Source organism: Vicugna pacos, chromosome 28 (genome assembly GCF_048564905.1).
Source record: "Vicugna pacos chromosome 28, VicPac4, whole genome shotgun sequence".
In the NCBI taxonomy this organism is placed as follows: domain Eukaryota; kingdom Metazoa; phylum Chordata; class Mammalia; order Artiodactyla; family Camelidae; genus Vicugna; species Vicugna pacos.
Genome location: NC_133014.1, coordinates 14,707,096 through 14,730,075, shown reverse-complemented (window position 1 = coordinate 14,730,075; position 22,980 = coordinate 14,707,096). Strand labels below are relative to the sequence as shown.

Below are 22,980 nucleotides of genomic sequence, written 5' to 3'. Positions count from 1 at the left end.
ACACTGATTTGTAATTATCTTCATTTTTTTTTTCTGAAGCCACTTTTGTGTTTTTAAAAGAGCTTTGTGGTCAAACAGCACTGACCCTGCGCCTTGCTGGGTGCATGACTATGGGAGAGACACTCCCCAATTCCCTCGTCTTTAGCGTAAAGAACATAAACGTAACGACTAGTCGTATGTCAGCGTAAGGACTACGTGAGATGAAATACACACAACACGTGGATGAGCTGCTCAAACTCAACAAAACTTCCGCAATAGGATGGTTATACCTGCATGTTAGCAATACATCTGTTTTTATTTTTCTTTCTTTCTGCCTGCCTTCCTTCTTTCCCCTCTTCCTCCCTTCCTTCCTTCCTTCATCTTCCTTTTGTGAGGATTCTTTGAACCAAGGCCTTTTGAAGCTTTCATTTCTAGCTCCTCTAAAAGCTTTTCAGTTTACTTACAATGAAAGACATTTAAAATAAGACCACTTAGATTTAAATGTTAAGTTCAAATATTATATAGAGGGAATGGGGTATAGATATGCCAAATGCTTCAGCTAATAGAATTACTGTTACTGAATATAAATTCAACTCCGCAGGCCTGGCAGCCTCGACATCAGGGGAATTATGACGGGTTATGAGTCTGGTGAATGCTTTCAAAATTTTCTCAGACCTCGTATCTGGCCCCAAAGGCTGCAAGTTGCCTTCAGCAAGCTGGACCAGGGACAGTTGATCCATAAATCTATTTCCCTAAGTGTTTTCTGCAGGGGGGTATGTGTCATAAAGCACATTAGAATTTCATTAACCGTAACTTAAGTCAGGCTACGTGTTTCGCAAAACATTTGTCCCATCTGCGACTATTTTTGTGTTTTCTTATTAAACATTCAACTATAAATGGGAATTTGATGTATCACCTCCAAGTGGCCAAACTGAATGCGTTATGCGTTATGTGGAACTGAGGAATAATTTTTCGATAGCTGGTATATCAACAAACTAATTCTGTCCATTTGTTTAGTATTTTACAGTTTACAGAGGGCGCTGGAATCTATTAGCACTTTCAGGAACACAGTTGAAATATATTAGAAAGAGCTCTGGGCTTGAAGTCAGATGACTTGTATTCAGCTGCGCACTGCAGCCTTAGATCAGACCCCTCATGTCTGCAGCTTCCTCTTCCCTGCTCATCCCTCTGGAATGATTCTGCAGATGGGTGTCTCCACGTTAGCACACACTTTGAGTTTTAAAATGGCAGAACTTGTTTTCTTCCTACAGAGGAATGCTGCTATAGATCATGATAAAAAAGAAAACAATTACATGTACAGCCAACCATGGAAATGGTCAGAAATACATCTTAATTCCCTGGGTTTCTCTTCAGCCAATGTGACGGTGGCATCTTTTGTCACCTCCTGTCTTGGAACTCGACCCTTCTGCACCGCCGGCCCCATGCTGGAGGCAAGCGGAAAACTTCCACCGAATTCGGTGTCCGTACTTAAAAACAACCAACCAACCAACTCTGGTCTTTCAGATAATATTAGTCACTTCTTTTTACTTAAGTTCAATGTCTCATGTTACTAAGCTTTTTCTGTCCGGTTTTCCTGTCTCACCGGTGATAACGTTCCCCGCTCCTCTACTGAGTTAGAAGAGGAATGGCAGATATTCACACAGGGCACAATGTTTACGTGCCCGCAGACACGTGGAGACACAACGCGTGTTATTCAGTGCTATTTTGGGATCAATCAGGTTTAAAATAGGTTCTCTATAATGTCCAAACAGTTAAAAAAAAAAGTAAAAATAAAATAAATAAAATTAATGAACCAATGAGAGGACTCCTATAGCTGACGACAGGGGAAGTTTTCTTGGCTCCTAATTCTAACGGGATTTTTTTTGTCTTCTCCTTCCCCTTAATGACTGAAGGAGAATTTTCAGCAAGTGGCACAGCAGACTCATAGGTATCTGACTGCCGTTTGGCCTCTGTCTCTGTATCTTCAGCTCTAACTCTGTCTAGTTTGCCTTCTGTCCTCCTCCCACATCTGCACCCGCATTCGTTCCTCTCACATACCTTTATAACCACCGAGTCATTCCACTGGGTATTTTATACAATATATAGCCTTCAGTATTATATTTTTGGCTTAACTTACAGAAAGAATATTGTGTTACAAATCTTGTCTTCTTACTTTACTCTTTCAGTATCTTTTAAAAAATTGTATCTACGCTGGTCTGTGTCTACCAGGCTCGTTCCTCAATTCCCTTCCACAAAATTCCACCCCGTGTATTCCCAAATCCTACTCTCTACTCCACAGTGACAGGCATCTCGACTGCCTCCAATCCCTTGCTATATTCGGTACAGAACCCTTGCCTGCAAATATCCCTCACATAGTATGTGAAAGTGTTGACTGGGAACACATCTAAGCTGGGGACTTCTCTACCATGGGGTCCACATGCTCCTCATATCACAAAATCTCCCCAGATATCACCACCATCAGTGGTAAACAACTGTCCTGTTGGTCCAAATTCTTGCCAACCGTTGATTTCATTGAACTTTCTGAAGCTTGTCTCTAATGTGTGTATGGTAGTATCTCACGATCATTCTGACTCACATTCACGCAATGATCAATTAACTTGAATGTTTTATATTTTTCGTGCCCAGAACTAATTTTTAAAGACTATATTTTACAGCAGTTTTCAATTTACAATAAAATTGAGATACATGTACAGGGATTTTTCTGAATACTCCCTGCCCCGACACATGCACAGCCTCTCCCGTTATCAGCATTCCCCCACCAGTGGTACTTTTTTTTTTTACCAAGGATGAAACTACATTGTCACATCATATCACCCAAAGTCTTCAGTTTGGATTATGGTTCATCATGGTTCACTTTTGCTTTTGTAAACTTCATGAGTTTGGACAGATGTATAATGGTATATATTCATATAATATCATGCAGACTATTCTCACTGTCTTAACAGTCCCTCCCCAACCCCTCCCCCACACCTGACAACCACTGATCTTTTCATTGTCTCCATAGTTTAGCTTCTCCCAGAATGTCAGAGAGTGGGAATCATACAGTATGCAGCCTTTCCAAATTGACATCTTTCACTTATTATTATGCACCTAAGGTTCCTCTATGTCTTCTCATGGCTTGATACCTCATCTCTTTTCTTTTTTGGGGGGAGGGTAATTAGGTTTATTTATTTGTTTATTTATTTTAATGGAGGCACTGGGGATTGAACGCAGGACCCTGTGCAAGCTAAGCACGCACTCTACCCCAGAGCTACACTCTCCCCTACTCATCTCTTTTCAGTGCTGAGTAGTATTCCATCGCCTGGACGTACCATGCTTTATTTAGTAATTCACCCAAATGAAGGACATTTTAGTTGCCTCCATGTTTTGGCAATTATGAATAAACATGCTATAACATGCATGTGTAGATTTTTGTGTGGACATAAGTTTTCAACTCCTTTGAGTAAACACCAAGGAGAGTATTGCTGGATCATATGGTAAGAGGTATGTGGTTTTGTTAAAAAAAAAAAGGCAAACTGTCTTCCAAAGTGGCCACATACCATTCTGCGTTCCCACCAGCAGTGAATGAGCTTTCCTGTTGCTCCACACCCTCAGCAGCATTTGGTATTACCAGCGTGCTGAATTCTGGCCATTCTAGTAAGTGTGTGGTGGCTTCTTATTGTTTTAACTTGCATCTTCCTAATGGCGCATGCTGCAGAAGACCTTTTTGCCATCTCATTTGTCATCTGTATATCTTCTTTGATGTGGTGTCTGCTAAAGGCTTTTGAAACAGAGTTGTTTGTTTTCTTAGTGTGGAGTTTTAAGAGTTCTTTGTGTATTTTGGATGAGTCTTTCTTCAGATGTGTATTTTCCAAATATGTTCTCCCAGTCTTTATCTTGTCTCCTAATAGAATGGGAGCTTTTATTTTTAATAACCATATTATCAATTATTTATTTCCTGGACCTTGCTTTTGGTGTTGTATCTAAAAAGGCATCACAACAGCCAAGGCCATCTAGGTTTTCCATAATGTTATTTTCTAGGAGTTTTACATGTTTCCATTTTGATATGTGTTCTATTTTTAATTAATTTTTGGGATGGGTGTAAGGTGTGCATCTTGATCCACTTTGTTTGCATGCAATGTCTGGTTGTTCCAGCATGATTTGTTCAAAGGACTATATTTGCTTCATCATATTGCCTTTACTTCTCTGCCAAAGATCAAATGGCTTTATTTATGATGGCCTATTTCTGGGATCTCTATTCTATTCCATTGTTCTGTCTGTCTATTATTTTGCCAATGCCAATTTTCACCCTGTCTTGACTACTGTAGCTTTATAGTAAGTCTTGAAGTTCGGTAGCATCAATCCTCCAACCTTGTTCTTGTCATTCAATACTGTATTGGCTCTTCTGGGTCTCTTGTGTCTCCATGTAAATTTTAGAACCAGTTTGTCAATATCCATCCACAAGATCATTTGCTGGGATTTTTACTGGGATTTTATTAAACCTATGGATCATGTTGAGAACTGACCTCTTGACAATACTGAGTTTCCTTTACCAAGAACACAAGACATCCCCCCTCCCATTTATTTATTTCTTCTTTGATTTCACACATCAGAATTTTGTAGTTTTCTTTATAAAGATATTATATGTATTTTGTTATATTTGTGCCTAAATATTTCAATTTGGGGGAAGTGCTAACATAAATGGCATTGTGTTTTTAATTTCCAATTCCATTTGTAAATTATTGGTATATAGAAAAGCAACTGACTTTTGTACCCTCAAATGAGAGCACAGATCTAAGCATCACTTAAAATAATGAACAGACTAAATCTGCTTGTTTGAGCTTCTTCATAGCAAAGGAAACTGTAAGTAAAACAAAATGACAACCTACGGAATGGGAGAAAATTTTTGCAAATGAAACCAACAAAGGCTTGATCTTCAGAATATACAAGCAGCTCATATGACTTAATAAGAAAAAAACAAGCAACCCAATCCAAAAATGGGCAGAAGACCTAAATAAGCAATTCTCCAAACAAGACATACAAATGATCAATAGGCACATGAAAAAATGCTCAATGTCACTAATTATCAGAGAAATGCAAATCAAAACTACAATGAGGTATCACCTCACACCAGTCAGAATGGCCATGATTCAAAAGTCCACAAATGACAAATACTGGAGAGGCTGTGGAGAGAAGGGGACCCTCCTACACTGCTGGTGGGAATGCAGTCTGGTGCAGCCACTGTGGAAAACAGTATGGAGATTCCTCAAAAGACTAGGAATAGACTTATCATATGACCCAGGAATCCCGCTCCTGGGCATATATCCGGAAGGAATCCTACTTCAAAATGACACCTGCACCCCAATGTTCATAGCAGCACTGTTTACAATAGCCAAGACATGGAAGCAGCCTAGATGTGCATCAACAGATGACTGGATAAAGAAGATGTGGTATATTTATACAATGGAATACTACTTAGCCATAAAAACCAACAACATAATGCCATTTGCAGCAACATGGATGCTCCTAGAGAATGTCATTCTAAGTGAAGTAAGACAGAAAGAGAAAGAAAAATACCATATGAGATCGCTCATATGAGGAATCTAAAAAAAGAAACAAAAAACAAAAAACATAAATACAAAACAGAAACAGACTCATAGACATAGAATATAAACTCGTGGTTGCCGAGAGGGTGGGAGGGGGTGGGAAACGACAGACTGGGAGTTCAAAACGTAGACTAGATAAACAAGATTGTACTGTGTAGCACAGGGAAGTATATACAGGATCTTGTGGTGGCTCACAGCGAAAGAGAATGTGACAATGAATGCATGTGTGTTCATGTATAACTGAAAAACTGTGCTCTACACTAGAACTTGTTACAACATTGTAAAATGACTATAACTCAATAAAAAAAAAGTTTAAAAAAAACCCGGCTTGTTTGGATAGCTGATTGCTAGAGTTGCTGGCATTTGCACATCCACTGTCCAATCTGTTGTGCTGTTGTTCGACTGGCCTAGTGGTTGTTACAGTTGCTACTTTTTCATTAACTATGCCAAAACCCATAAAATAATTACAAAATAAACAGAGCTGAAACTTAATCTGAGCTATAAAAACACATATGAAAAATAAGATATTTGAAACTATAATCTAAGGCAAACCAAAGTCACGTAATTTCTAAAAAAATATTTTTCTCACAAAACATAGCTGATTAAGTTATTTTTAGAAGGCAGAACATAAGTAAAAGAGTTTTAAGTTTTAGCCCTGAATACTGCTTTCCAGTGGTCAATAAATAAAGTTATCCCTTTGGACTTTCTGACCATAAGCTATTTTTTTTCCAATTTAATAATCTCTAAAATCTTGAAAAGCTTAATTTACCACTTCCCCTGGTGATTCCACAGCATGTAAGGCTGTACTCAAATTTTAAGTCTTTTCAGCCTGATATTCCTCTTAGGCAGGAGTTCTAAAGAAGGAAAAATATACATCTCAAGAACCAATAGGATCATATCCACACGATGCCAAAATAATATACTGATTTTTAAACTCTTAGTGGAGAGTCTGTCAATCTGGATTTTAGCATCAAGTTAAACCCAGGAAAATGCTTAAAACTTAGGGGAAACACGACAGTACCATTAACTATTTGAAAAACTCTCAACTACAAAAATTTGGCTTTTTATGAATTGCCTCAAAGGAAAGAACTAGAAACAGACAGTCAAATTTTAGCTTAACTTAATAAATGATGTTCTAAACAGGGTGACTCAAATGACAGGGAGTCTGTTATAAAAGTTAAGCTAACCCTGGAACCTCAGCATTAGGACATTAAAAGGAGAAGAAAGTGGTGACTGGAAAATAAATGAAAACAAATATTTTGTCATTTTGTTTCTGGAGAGGTAAAGGGTTAGAAGGAATTAGATCTTGTTTAAAATCACATACAATGCCATGATCTCCATGTTTTTCTTAAAAGTATTAAGATACCAGTGCCCTCTGCTTTATTCTCTCTTCTCTTCTCAGTATATCCCATGCTTATAAATCTGAAATTAAATACACAAATAAAGTTCTTTAAAAATATGTGCATTTTTACCAAGATGGAAGTTTTACAAGGAATTAAGATAGTGTAATGTTGAAATTTCTGGCATTGTTCACTGAGATTAAAACTATTAGAGGAGCCCAAATGCCCAGAAGTAAAGCTTCGCATGTGTTAATAACGAAAGCACCCTTGTAATTGTAGAATAGATAAACAAGATTACTCTGTATAGCACAGGGAAATATACACAAAATGCTATGATAACTCATAGAAAAAAAAATGTGACAATGAGTGTGTATATGTCCATGAATGACTGAAAAATTGTGCTGAACACTGGAATTTGACACAACATTGTAAAATGATTATAAATCAATAAAAAATGTTAAAAAAAAAGAAAGCACCCTTGTAAATTTTAACAATGTATCCCCAGTGAAATTGTATCTGTCCCATTGGGGCATGCTTGCCTACTCCCTCCTGAACACGCGCAAGCTAGCACACACACACTCACATCTCACTCTCAAAGAAATTCTGTTCTTTGTGCCCAATATACAGCCATAAAGGAATCAAAAACAATTTCTGAACCACAACTGCCTGCTTCAATTTCTCAGTTTCAGGACTTCTCGAGGAATCAGTATATACCCTTCATCCAGACTTCTCCGAAAAAATGTGTGAGTCATGTCAAAACCTTGACTGTATCCAAATTTAAGATCCATCATTAATTTTCAAATATTGCTGCTTCTGGAAGGCCTTCTACCTAATTTTTGGTTTCCTTTGGCTCTGTGGTGACTTGCCCCTTAATGTGATTTTGTTTCCAGGAAATCTAGTAACAGAGAACTAGAAAATTAGTTCATTTATGTACAGTAATTTTGAGTCGCCTTTATCTGTTTTCTGATGTTAAATCTTGACAACAAGCTTTTGCTTAATGGCCTCAGAATACCGTCCTGAAAGTGTTTAGGAAACAACTTTAGCTAAAAGGGGAGCTAATGTGAATTTGCGGGAGAGGGCTTGATGAAAGTAGGTCTCAGGTACTTTAAAAAATGTCACGACCAATAAGAGCCAAGGCAACCTGAACCTAGGGAAAGATCCAAACCCAACAGGCATGTAATCGAAGGGCAAGAAAAAATATAGGCTTTGGAATGTTAGACGTTGATAAGACAGCCAAGGTCCAAATCAAGAAAACCATCAGGAAGAAAAACAAAGCACATACAATAAATCCAGAACCTAACCTGCAGAAAAGAACTTGAACACACAGGTTAGAATCCAGGATGTGGACATTTGACCACATGTAGAGAAGAGGCTTCTTTTCAGGACTGGTTTATGGAATGAGAGGAAACGGACGAAAGAATCCGGATTCCTAAGAGGGACCTGCATAAAGAGATGGTGGTGAGATCTGGCACCCACATGGGGGAAGCAGCGAAGACCTCCAGCAGACATTTCTCAAAGGGCTCAGTGCAGCTGCCCAGGAGGACTTTCTAATCAAATGCACTCCCAGTGTGGGCCAATCACCACCCCTAGCTCCCTGAACGGAAGGCCGGCTGCAGGTGCCTGGTGCCCCTTTGACAGGCACAGGAAGGACCTTCAAAGAGGAAATAATTTGTGTTCTCTTTGTGCTACTTAATACAGACATTTCTCCCACAGTACTTACAGACTTATTTTCCTTACATACATATTATTATAAAGCATGTTTTTTGCTCTGTGTACTGAGAGTAACTGTAGCTTTAATAATCTGTTCATTTGTAGCTTGTACAATCAACCTCATATAATTAAAAGGGGACAAAGCTTAAGGTTCCTCAGTGAGCCTTCCTACGTGTTCACCAGGTCTACGGACTGGGAGGAATAAAATTTCCGTTAACCAACACCGCTTCGCTTCCCCAGCAGCAGGGAAGTTCTAACCGCTCAGTGGCTAGGAATCATTTGAGATTTAGTCACAAAATCAATGAGACACAGATTCCATCTCTTTTTTTCCTAAGACTAATGTTGCCATGATCATCCTTTTAAATTTTTAAGCATTATCTAAATGACCATCTACTCAAAAAAAGCCGTGGTCAGAAGCCTACAATCCTTAAAATTTTAGGATGTATTAATCAACATAGTATCTTTGGGGGAAGACTATTTTGAGACTGGAACTGCAAAATCTGGGACTATAACAGGTTAGAAATGGACAGGAAAGAAAAAAATTATGGATTAAACTTATTTTGAAAAAAAAAAATCCAGTTTTTGCTGGCTCCCTTGGTAGCCATGACTTTGGCTCCAAAACAGAGTCACTTATAAGCATCACTACGTTGTCCTGCTGTCACGCTCCGTCCCTCAGTTGCATGAGTCCAGCGACCCCTGTTGGGGATGGATGGACCTGAACAGGCGATGATGAAAGGCTGAATCCAAATGATCTTCTTCTCATTTTGTTACTGTTGGTTCTGTTGCCAGGAGATGGTCTAGGGAGCGGGCATCATTGTGGTTCTGATTTCTAGCAGTGATGTTTTTCCCTCCCTTCACTCAGAATCTACATTTTAGAGTCATCCTGCCATCTTCCTGCTTCTCTCGCCACATGACAGCAACATTATATTTTTTTGTACTCCTTTGATAACATCTCTCGTATGTCTCCCTTTCTCGCCACACCAAATAATAGAAATAATAATAATTTTAAATTCATATTAATAATTAACTACCGAGCACTTGTTAATTGCCAGGCACCTTGTTAAGTAGCTCACATGTGTTGTCTCAAGGAACCATCACAGTTACGTTGGCACTGTCTGCATTTTACTAGGAAGGAAAATGAAGCTCAGAATAGTTAAACCAACTGCTCCACGTCATGTAGCAAGAAAACAGATTAGGATCTGAATCAAGGAAAGCATGAGTTTTGAGCACTGCTCCACGCATCCACTTTCTAGGTCACACCTTCTGCAGACACTAACCGCCATCTGATTTAATGCTGCTAATATGCAACTCCAACCGTATCACTTTCCTCTCCATGGACTGTTCCCATTTACGGCAGTGATTTGTGCTGTGGGCTCTGGCAGCTGACTGGCTAGATCTGAAACTTTGTTCAAGTACATCAAAGCCCCTGATGTCCTCTTTGTTGGATTTTAAGCTCTTTAAGCACCGAGTCCTACTGATCCAACCATATGTGATAAGTTCCCGGTTCATAGTTGGATGAACAGTACTCACTTTGCAAACATTTATAGTAATGAGCTTAACTGAATAGAGATGAATTTTTTTTAAAAAAAATACAATCTTGTTACATAAAAGAGGTTAACGTGGCCACTTTTTTGGAATACCGATGACATTAATGAGATAAGAGCATTAAGCTCTTTGTTGAAAGGCCTAAGAGAAGAATACAGACAAAAGATCTCACACTGACCCAGTCAAATCATCACAAAGACGCAAGTAAGGTCAATCCCTAACTTTGCTGTGAAGGAATATAGTTGGTTGGATAACTTCAGTGAGCCCCTGGGTCCTAATCAAGACCCTCATTCTAGAAAGACAGTCTCCATTTGAATACCTGTCTTTCAGCACGCTCTCATTCTGGGCTAAGTCTCATAGCTCCTCTTCAGTCTAGTTTATGACTTCTAGGATTTTTTAAATCATAAAATCTATTTTAAGTCTTCCAGAACTTCCTCTATTTTTGACTTCTGGCAGTAAAGGAGCAACTGTCTTCTCCCTTTGCACCAACAAAACTAGAAATTCTACTTAAGAACCAGGGATCGTGGACATATCCCTGCTTCACTGATGTGTCACACGGGGCTACCATTAACACTTCTGAGACTGAGAAATCCCATAGCATATAATCTGGATAATTTATTTCTCTCATACAAAGTGTAGGGCAAATTATTTCTTAAGAGAAATCTACTTTATATTCAAGAATGCATGATTGTTCTTGGAGTCTTACAAATGTTGAAATAATTTGAATCTGCAAGGGGAGGGGGTTGGGAACATATCTGTAGACTACTTAAATCCAGGGCACTGAAATTGGACTGCTTCAGCTAAAATCACAACTACCATTTACAATCTGCGATACTGAAAAACATGCTTAATTTCTTGGTTCCTCCATCTGTAATAGGTAACTAATAAAAGCATTCGTGTGATAAAACTGTTTTGAAGATTCATGAGAAATTAATCATGAGCAATATCTCCCAACACGTAAAAAGCAGGCAACAGCACATGTTTAACATCACATGTTGAAGTTTGTTTCTGTTCTTATGAAAAAGAATTACCATGTTGTTCATCTGAGCTTGACTCTACACAGAGTGAGGCTGAGACACTTCTAACAGGGTTTTCAAGCAGAGGAATAAAATCTCTGCCTTCTGTGACCTGTGCTAGTATAAGGCACTGGTTAGTTCAAGTTCTCTAGAGAAAACATCCGAACGAAAGGAAAGATGTAGCTCACACAGAAGCTTACAGTGAAGCGTCTTTGGGATAAATCACTTATTAAGATATATGTATATGGACACATACATATATGTATTGAGCACCTCCATGTGCCAAGTTTTACACAAGATGCTGCGGGATTCTAGATCAGCTATTAAACCATCCACGTTAGCACACTCAAGGAACATACAGGGGAACAAGCAAGAAAGCAACCATAACACAATGGAACAAGTGCCCTAAATATGTAAATACAAGCTCTGTAGAAAATGAAGTCCCTGTTATTTTCAGAGAAAGTGAGAATGATCTGCAGGGAAGGAGACATTGTCTATGCAAACTGACCCTTGAGAGCAAGTTTGTCAGGCAAATAAAAGGAAACAGCATGAGCAGAGAAAACAGAAAGAAAAGGCGAGGGCTCTCTGGAGATTCAGAAATGGTTTGGTTTGACTAATATACAGTACGTGGTGGATGGAGTCCAAGGGCTTGAGCAGGAGGAACAGGGGGAGAGGCTGAAACTAGCCCCTGGGATTCATTATTAGAGATCGTACGTGGAAAGAGGCCTGTTCTGAATTCTGCCTGAGGATTGCAGGCAAGGGGCTGACATTCTCAGCATCCACAAGCGACTTCGGCTGGCTAAGTGCAGGAAGTGTGGGTGCGGGAGGAGAACAGAGCTTGCAGTTCTAGAGCAGCTGTTCTCCAAATGTGGTCCCTGGACCAGAAGTATTAGCATCACCTGGAAACTTGTCAGGCACGCAAATTCTCAGTCTCCGCCTTAGAAATCCTGAATCAGAAACTCTGGCGTGGAGCTCGATCATGGGTGTTTGAACAAGCCCTCTGGGTAATTCATCCTTCCACTGGCACTGGGATCCATGGTTCTCGATCAGTCTTCCTACCGGGAGAGTTGTGAGCTGTTTCCTAACAGCAGACAGTAAATATGGAGCTTGGGAAATAGTCCTGAGTCTGAATAAATGAGTGATCAGGTGTCACCAGCTGGCGCGAGGGAGATGCTGAGAATGAGTTTGGTGGGGCAGTCATGTCTATAAAGATTCAAAAGGAGATAAGGAATACAGAGTGAAGCAATGGGGTACTCGAGGGGGAAGGAGTTTAAAGGACTTGTCATAGTGAAATATTACGGTCAGAATCTTGAACACCTGGCAGAAAAAGGTACCTATGTGATGGTTTCGAGGTAGAGTAACAGCTTTCTCTGCATCGTAGCTTTGGTCTAACCTTATCTACATTCCTCATGAACTTCAACGGTTTGGGTGTTGGTCTGTATGAAAACAATCATTACGATTTTTAGTAGGGAAGGGCAAGAGCTGGAGAGAAATCCGCGGAGGTGTATTATAGTCACTGAACTCTGGGTATGTCATAAGTGCAATTTCCACTCTCTTTCCTACATCGCCGCTAAGACTTTTCTGAATCCCATCCTCTGCCAACGTCTGCAAGCCCAGGTATTTGTGAATGCCACACATTTCAGCCTGAAGCTCTTCGTTTCTGCCTCTCAGGCCCCTGCCAATTCTCGGTTTGACAGTGTGCTTTATCCAAGCCATCCGAACCAAGTTTATACATGAAACTTCATGAGACACTTCAAATTCTTCACATCGGTGCACGTATATAGCATCCACTGCATACTCTCAGCCACTAATCTTATAATCCTCTCTCGGTGAGTCTGACTGGCATGCTGTGCTCTCCTCCAGTTCCACTTAGACTCCCCGAAATCCTGGGCTCAGGAACAGTGGGGCAGTAGGCTGGGGAGCAGAGGCAGTGATGAGGGTGAGCAGCTGGGGGACACAGGTCAACCCAGAGTAGCTATAAAGCAAAATGATGCCAATGGGTATGCAGAGTGGAGAAGGGAGGAAAGACCCCCGCCCTGCTTCCACAAGGGGAGTACAAAGAGAGGACATTTTTTTTTCTATGATCTGCCCCAGAGATTATAATGGAAAGGTAGTCCCTTGTTTTCAGGGATCTCCTTTAAGCCACAAGAATGCAAGAGACATGTTTTTGTCTCCTTCACTGCTCTAACCTACCTGCTCATTGCAAACCCTGTCATGAATCAGGCCCTCCTAAATAATTCACTGCAATGTATGAATGAATTCAATTCACAGATTTGCAGCTCCATTTCCTTCCGGCCCTGGCATTCCACCTAACATCCACAACATCACTGGGATGTGTGCATCGCCTGCTGGATACTTCTGACGACCAAATCTTGCCACTGCATCTGAAAGCTAGAATGAGACAGGTGGTTCATTCTAAAGTACAATGTGCTTAGTCATCTTCCAGGGATCCAAGAGAGAGCAGTAAACTCTATAGGATGTCAAGGGCCGTCACAATTCTCCAAAGGGCAGACAATAAATATTTTAGTGTCTGCAGCCCACACAATCTCTGCTGCTAGGACTCAGTCCTGCAGCTGTGGCATGAAAGCAGCCACAGACAATATATAAACAAATGTGCATGATTGTGTCCCAATAAAACTTTATTTACAAAAACAGATATTGGGGCAGATTTAGCCTCTGGGCTCTACTTTGCCTGCTTCCAAGGATAGATCAAAGCCTTTGATGCCTCTGTATCTGAGTCGTTCTGACACTGTAGCAAGACATATTATCAAAATACTGCTCTGTGTGCTCCCATTGAATAATGAAAGAAGCAGAATCATTGAGGCTAAAGCATTCACTGTGAAAACATGAATTGGAAAGCCAGATTGCCAACTTTACACCCAGCTTGTCTATTCATTATATGCCCTCGGCCAGTAGGCTTACTTGCTGTAGCCTCAGTTTTCCCATACACAGAATGAGAAAAGACCACGTACCTGCATTTTAAGGTTCTTAGGAAAATAATCCTTGTTAAACATGGCAGTGACTGGAACAGAGTAAGAACTCAAGGGAAGGCGTGCTGGAAGAGAAATGGAAGCTCAAGATTGAGTGATCTGCTCAAGTTCCAACGGCTTTGACAGCTGATGTTTCATACAACCACCTAATGCTTTTCCATCGTGAAATGGTACAACCATGCCCTGCAGTTTCACAGGTCGGAGAAGTGCGTTTGCACCTTTCTGTGACATGAGCCAATATAACTGAATCCATCTGAGAAATACAGTGTGCCGATGGGCGGAGACGCCCATTGCCTCACTCACAGCCATGCGCTACCATGTTGTGCGGTCTTTCTAGCTAATGATTGACGTCAGGCAGCATCTGCTTTTGCTTTTTCACCATTGGCTTTCAGATTAGCTAAGAATATATCTCAGCATTTCAATCATTTTATGAAAAAAGTTGATGGAACATGGCGGGGGGGGTCGTGCGCGCACACACGCTTGGGGACAAACTAAACTGCTGACTCAGCGTGCAACACACGAACTGCGTGTATTATTCTGCTCCCTGCATCACAGTCACTCAGGATTCACTACTGAGTCCCTCTGTAACCTGACTTTCCAAGATACCTGCTGACAGACACTCATTTCAGGTTGATTTTGGGGACTTGAGTAATTATCAGGGTGGACGTGGTCATATCATAAAAGGTAAAGTGCAATTAAATCAGACAGAGCTGCTGATTTCTTACCATAAACAGTTAACAAGGTACAAGTGGCATACTTGATGCAGGACTGAAATCAGGGGAAAGAAGCCCTATTGCAAATGGGAGAAAAACAACTTCATTCACATGCGTTCATATCAAAACATTTTTTAAAGTGTTTCATGGAATCACCAACTATTAAGAGTCAGCAGAGACTTGGCCTTATGTATCACCGCGAAGGAGAAACAAACACAGAAAGTAGGTCACACGCCTCCCGGTCCGTATTTTTCCCATTAAACTGCGCTATTGTAGACATCAGACGCATCCAACACACCACGTGTTCGTCTGTGTGAGAAGAACTTCAGGCGTTCTTTAGTCTCCGCTGAATTACAGCCACAGAAACCTAAATAAGTGAATTATTCCAACATCATTTTTATATGTGCAAAGTTGTTCAGCATCTTTAAAATAACACTTGCATCCAAGAAGTTGGGGGGCTGGTATAGCTCAGTGGTAGAGCGCACGCTTAGCATGCATGAGGTCCTGGGTTCAATCCCCAGCACTTCCATTAAAAAAAAAAAAGTGTGACTCTGAGTATTGCCCACCCTCTTTGTTGCATAACTGAATCGCTTCCTCTGAGAGCCTCATGCCCACGGCTCAGCTCGCACCCTAGGAAGGAGATGGAAGTTTCCTTCAGAACAAAGAGGTTACAAATCAGGTGAATTATTTGTCTCCTTTTAGGAAAATTATAGTTTTTTAAATGCCAGCATTTTACAATAAGAGAAAGAACACTCAATTTGAAATCTACTTACTGCCACCAAACCCAGGCCACTTCAGGCCTCGGAGTTGATGCCTGCCAGGAGGGACAAGACCCAGGGAAGGACTTGGAGTATTCAGAGAGCCTGCATTTTCCAGGTCAGAGATTCGAGGGAAGAGGAAAGAGAGAGCCAGCACATAACACCGGGCATGACCCCTTTCCCTCGGGAGGTGGGAAAGGGAGAGGAAGGTCCGGACGGCTGTGACCAGTGTCTGAGGCCGTGCAGACCAGCGCCCAAGACGTAAGAGAAAGTCTGCACACGACCCCTTCTAAGGAGGGGAGGGGCAGGGGCACAGGCTCCAGACGTGAGATGTCTGCAGGGACGAGCCCCGCGCCGTGTTCCTGGCGTCCCCTCAGCGGCCCGGGCGGCGCTGGGCCCCCGGTGTTCTGCTGGCTCTGGTGCGCGCCAGACAGGGGCCAGCCGCTGGTCCCGGGGCCAGAGGGAGGGTGAGGCAGCGGAGAAAGCATGCTCCTCCACCTTCTCTAGGTCTCTCGGCTGGCTCTAAGAGTTAAACTGATATAAGATAAATTAACAGGATAAATGAATAGGAGTGTAACTAATCTCAAAATTATACCTTTTGGTAGAAGCGAAGAAAAACAGCCAAGTCCAGAGACACACACAGAAAAAGGCCAATATCTGGTTTGATTTGCATATTTTAAACAAGTCAAGTTCACTGTCATTATAAAATGCTGAATTCTATTAATGCCTTAATTTTTCGGGATTTAAAAAGTGAATTCCCATCAATTGAGGCTTTCTGAATTACCCTTTAAGAAGTTAATTGTCCACCTATTAGATGATAGATATAGATTAGACACATTAAGTTCTTGAGCTCACACCAGAAAATGAATATTTGAAGGATAAGAAATAAAAGACTCAGTTATATGCCTATTAAAGCAAGGTACAGGGAGAGTGTTGTTCCCCATGGACTGCAGAGTTCATCTAATACTCTGAGAGTTTAAGGCATGAATCAAAGAAATCCCAATTTTTTAAAATTGAAATTTGAGTTAATCAAGGAAATACAATGGTGAACCACCAAAAAAAAAAAAAAGCAAGTCTGGGGAACAGAGATTCTTTTACAAGGCTATATTTTTGGCCTATCACTGTGTGACCTTAGATAATTTATTAAGCTCTCTGGCCCTTAGCTTCACAATGGATGAAACTCTAAATGTATAATATATATTTTTACTACAACAAAAGGAAACAATGTAAATACCTATTTAAAATGTTATTTAGTTTTTAATCACCTTTAGATGGATTATCTCATTATATTATATGCATTACTAAGTTACACAAATTATATGTATTGATTTCCCAGATTTATTCATAAAAACATTTAACCTGTCATCCACTTCCTCTGAGTTTTTTTTTTTTTCTGTTTAGCACTTATCATCCCCACACACTAAAGTTTAAGTCCCATTAGAGCAGGAACTTTGTGGGTTTTGCTCATTGGTTTTTCTTTGTACAGACTGATGTGTAATACATTGTTATCAAGTAAAATGTATCATTCAGAATTCCCTAGAGTAGGCTACAGTAACTAAAACATGCAAATCTTAGTCCCTCAACATGTACAAACGTGTATTAAAGTTTTGTTCACACGTGTCCGTGACGAGTCAGCAAGGATGTGCGTCTAAGGGTCATGTTATGGGCTGTGTTGTGCCCCTTCATGATTCACACACTGAAGTACTACACCTCAGCACCGTGGAGCTCACCTGTATTTGCAGATGGAGCCTTTAAAGAGGTAATCTTCGCCTTAAGATTTTTTCCTACACACTAGCAATGAACAATCAGCAAATAAAATTAAGAAAACAAATCCATGCATGAGAGCATAAGGAAGATTAAAAAACTTAGGTATAAATCTAACAAGGAAGTTCAAGGTTCATGTACTGAAAAATACAAAACATTATTAAAAGAAACCAAAGAACTAAATAAATGGAAAAACATCCTATATTCATGGATTTGAAGCCTTAAGTCTTAGGATGATACATCACCTAAATGGATTTATAGACTCAGTGCAATCCAGCCGCTTTTGCAGACATGTGTAAGCTGATCCTAAAGTTCGTACGAAGGACCCAGGGGAGCCAAAACAACTTGGAAAGAACAAAGTTGGGAGATTCACACTTTGCATTTCCAAAATTTACTAAAAAGTCACAGTAATCAAAACAGTGTGGTACTGGCACAGGGGCAGACACACAGAACAACGGGATAGAATTGTAAGTCTGGAAGTAAACATTTACGTTTTTGTTCAATTTATTTTTGACAGGTTGTCAAGAAATTAACTACCGACTGAAGGTTCATGTCCCCCCAAAATGTGTATGCTGAAACCTCCCAATGCAATGGTATTCAGCCGTGTGGCCTTTGGGAGGCGATTAGATCAGGAGGACAGAGCCCTCATGAGTGGCATTAGTGCCCTTAGAAGAGAGACCCCAGAAAGTGCCCTTGTTCCGTCCACCATATGAGGTTGCAGGGGACAATGGCTCTCTATGACCCACGATGCTGCGTCTCACCAGACACTGAATCTTCTGGCACTTGACTTAGGACTTCCCAGCCTTCAGCATTGGGAGTAATACATTTCTGTTGTTCATAAGCCACCTGGTCTACGGTATTCTGTCATAGCGGTCCAACAGACTAACGAAAAATTTAACGGCAAAAAGATGGTCTTTTTAACCAATGGTGCCAGGGCAACTGGATATCCACGTGCAGAAGAATGAAGTGGGACTCCTACCTCACCACACACACACTATTTAAATAAAAATGGATCAAAGGGCTACATGTAAAAGTAAAACTATGAGACTCTTACAATACACAGATATATATCTTCATGAACTTGGATTATGCAATATTTCCTTAAACATAACATGGAAAAGAAAAGCAACCAAATTAAAAATGGATACATCGGACTTCCTCACATTGATAATCTTCCGTTCTTCAAAAGACAGTATTAAGAAAGTGAAAAGACAACTCCACGAACTGAAGACATATTTGTAAATCATGCATCTGATAAACACCTGGCACCTTCAGTACATAAAGCAGTGTTCCCACTCAATAATAAAAAGACAAATAACTCAACAATAACAGATTTGAATAGGTATTTCTCCAAAAAATACATAGAGGGCAAATGAGCACAAAAAAGATGCTCATGGTCATTAATCATCAGGGAAATGTAAACCAAAAGCACAGCGTCACCCCCTCCACACACGCTGGGCTGGCTATTGCCAAAAGGCAAATGGGACCAAGTCTTGAGCGTAGAGAAATCGGGACTCTAACGCACTGCTAGTGGGAATGTAAAATGATGCATCCACTTTGGAAACCAGTCTGACAAGTCCTCAAAAGATCAAACCAGGTTACTACATGACCCAGCAACTCTATTCCTAGGTACCTAACACGAGATTTGAAAGCACATGCACACATACCAAAAAAACTTTACTTGAATGTTCACAGAAGCATTCTTCATAATACCCCAAATGTGGAAACAACCCAAATGTTCAACTGTTGACTGGCTGAAAAAATGCAGTATAACCTTACAATGGACTATTACTCAGTTATACAAAAGGGAACACAACACTGACTCACGCTAGAACACAGACGAATCTTGAAAGAATTATTATGCACAGTGAAAGCAGCCAGACAAAAAAGGCCACGTACTGCATGGTTCCAATTATATGAAATGTATAAGATAGGAAAATCCACAGAAAGAGCTAATTATCTGCATACTGTCTTTCTGTTATCAGAGCATCAGTGCAATGATCAGGAAGAGTGCCTGTTTGAGGTTTTGAACTGAGAGTCTCACGGAGACACGTCATGTAAGTTTTTTTTTTTCCAAGTTGTGTACGCTGTGTAAAATCGGAAAGAGGGAAATATTTCAGAAGGAGATGACAGTACATTCAAAGGACACAAAAAGAACTGGGTTAGTGGGCATTCTAAATGTTTAGTTAGCTGACTAGTTATCTCAGATATGGGAAGTTTAAAAAAAAAAAGGCAAGTGCCTAGATTTAACTCAAGAGTTCATGAATTACAAAACCTACGTCACAAGTTATGATGGGAGGGTCCTGGGGACCTCTAGCTCTGAAAACGTCTCCTAGGCATCTATAATGTGCAAATGGATATCACTGCTATATGTACTATACAGTGATTATTTATACAGATATGAGTCTCCTGGAGGGCATGAACCAGACTTTACTTACATGTTTATCTTTCAAACCAAGTCCACAGCAGTTTTTCAGTGAAGTTCTCACCATAACTTGATACACACATGAATAGGTAACATTAACTTGCAATCAGCAGGGCCAAATTATATCAAAGATTTTGGCTGGAAATAACTTCTTAATATTCGAGTTACCAAAAGGACAGCCACCTGCAAAGTTCCTGGTGATCTTGTTAAATGACTTTTTTTTTTAACCAGTAAACTCTATTGACTTGGCTTCCTTTTTCAGATCTGAATCTGAGCATCTGTATCTTATTAATGTCATCAGCTGCCATATTTCAGTGTAAGGCATTTTATGGGAACCTGTCATTAACAGTATAAAAAACGAATTGCAAGTTGCATGCTACATTAATTTTTCCCCATAAACAAACATCTGAGAAGTAAAACATATGCTAATAGAGAACTGATAATTTTAGCCACCTACCTGGGAAGACAGATGGAAGGCACCTCAGAAAGAATTTTGATAAGCGGGGGACTGCAAGCCAAAACACTCCTTTGTAAGGTCTTGACAAGTTCCTTGTCATCTGTTGTCATGTTTACAACTTCAGGTGACATTTTCCTACATTAGCTTACCTTCATTTCTGAACTCCCATTGGATTTTCTGTGTGACAACTACGATCCAACTCAAGCGTGTGGCTTTGATTCTCACACTTTTGCGCTAACACAGGTCTGAAGACCTCACCTGTCCTTCCTCCTGGCTTCACACTGGTCGAAGCCTATGCCAGCTGGGACAGATCATTCTATCTACTCTTCAGTTAATTAAAACGCATGCTCTCTGAGTATTCTTTTTAGAGGGTTCTCCAGGAATGAAATCTCAGATACAGCCTGACTCAGATAAACAGATAAACGGACTTCCTGATACCTGAGTATCCACATACCCTCTAGGCCATGTTGCAGCAAACACGGTGATAAATAAATCTCCTCCTTGTCGATGGAAACGGAGAATCGCTGGGCATGTCACAGTTTCCATTTTAAAAAATTTTGTAATGTATTTATTGACCATTCGAATTTCTCTTTCTGTGAAATACCTGTATAACACTCTATCCATCTATTTTTTTTTTGCTTTTTTGCTTTATGTTTCCCATTTTTATCACTGGAAACCTGAAGAAGATAAGAGGAGGCTACATCCATATACAGTTTTAGTTTAACTCATTTGACCATTATTTTCTCTTTCAAATAACTGTAGTTTTGACTAATTCCTCCCCCCACACACAGGATTCAACAATTTAGGAAAAATGACTGAACTGGCTTTCAGCACCTATGTCACTCTGCAAGGATGAAAGATAAAGGAGAAAATAGGAACTTTACAAATTTTATTCAACCATACTGAAATAGCTGCCATTGAAGAGGCAGAAATGTGCAGACTGTAACTAATTATTGAGAGCTGGTTTAATTGAGCTGAAGGAATTAAAATGCCTGTGTCCCTCATATAGCGAGATATAGTTTGGCATGATTTAAAGTGATATTTGTCATTTTGGGCAAATGTGATACATACTCAAATAATGTAAACAATATACCAGAAAGTACAGAGCAGAAAGAAAGGCAAAGAAACCAAGAAAAATCGCTGAAATTTCATTATCATTAACATTTTAGTGACTTCTCAATATCTACTAACGCACACAGACACAGAGACTTTCAATTATAGACTTACTGGTATTCTAGTAGCCAATTTAAGCAATAAGCCTTTCCAGTCAAATATATACTGAGGACAAATGAACCTGTCAAAAACATCAACTATCCTCATCATTACCAATGTACACCTAGTTTTTGTATTGTATTTATTTATTTTTTTTTGATGGGGGAGGTAATTAGATTGACTTATTTATTCGTAGAGGGGGTACTGGGGGTTGAACCCAGAACCTCATGCATGCTAAGCATGCGCTCTACCACTTGAGCTATACCCTCCCCCTAGTTTCTGTATTGTATACATATACCATAGTTTGTTTACCCAGTCCCTCATTTTTATACAAATTTTGATTCTTCCATAAACACACTTACGAATATGTATTTTCACAAGTACATGCTGTTCCTTAGGGTAAATCGTACATAATCCCTGAAAGATGAGTATGACGACTTCACATACCTTGTTAATTTATGGTCCGTCTGAACAAGGCACGTTTCTTGACCATTTTTTCAGACTAAGAATTAAAAAACACATATATATGTGTATACAATCCTCACATTTTGCATATGAGGGATCTGTTTTCCTTATCTGCTCATAGACGTGTTATAGTTCTTAGGGCCTGCACACACGTGATAGCTAACGGTCAACAATTACCATAATTCACATTTACACCATCGGGAGCAAGCCAAGGACAAAGCCAGCGGGCCGGCAAGGCCCGCAGAGCCGTTCTCGCGGATGGCTATCCGTCGCCGCGCTGGCTGGCGGCTGTTCTGTCCCGCTCCCTTGGCCAGCAGGTGTAATGGCACGAGACTAAGTGTTCCTCGCTGAGCCCGCACTTTTACGACCCATCTGCTCAAGCAGGAAGGGACGAGGCGGGCGGGATTCTCCACGCCACGACAGGGCTTAGGCAGAAGCAAACGCAGGCGGCGATTTTAATCGTCTTTGCAGAGGTCTGACGCACATTTTGCCATTCATGTTAAAGGTGCACCCGCACTGCTGTGGAAGCCATGATTAGGAAAGAGTGGACTTTGAAACAAAACTCTTTCTCTTACATTTAAGATCTTTGCTTCCTCCCTCCCTCTCTCCCTCTCCCTTTCTTTTCCTTTCTTTCATGGAACTCGAGGTCTGGCGGAGGCCGAGGCCGAGGCCGGGCCGAGCCTACCTGGGGCAGCCGGGCCGGAGGACGGGCGGGTGGCGCCACAGCCCGCGGGCAGGGACCGGGCGCGACCGCCGCCGCCGCGAGGGCTGGGAGGCGGTGGGGCGCGCGCAGAGGCCACGAACGCGGGCCGGGGCCGCCGCACACGCGGGGGCGGCGCCGGGCCTCACGCAGCGCGCGCGGGACCGCGTGCGCGCGGCGCGCAGGGGGCGGGGCGGCGCAACGGACCCGCCCGCGCACGCGCCGTGGCCGCAGGAGCGCGCGGCCCTTCCCGCCGCCGGCAGCGCGGAAAGCGCCCCGGGGCTTTGCTGCGGACCCCTG

The 22,980-nt window shown here is 41.0% G+C and overlaps 1 long non-coding RNA gene across 1 annotated transcript in view; it reads right to left on the bottom strand.

The window, feature by feature from the left end:
• LOC140690037 (uncharacterized) overlaps window positions 1-22,736 on the bottom strand; it is a 152,039-nt gene extending 129,303 nt beyond the window's left edge. Inside the window, exon 1 of the long non-coding RNA XR_012065230.1 lies at window positions 22,666-22,736. This is a non-coding gene — a long non-coding RNA (uncharacterized lncRNA). The remainder of the gene's footprint in view (window positions 1-22,665) is intronic.
• Window positions 22,737-22,980: the final 244 nt, after the last annotated feature.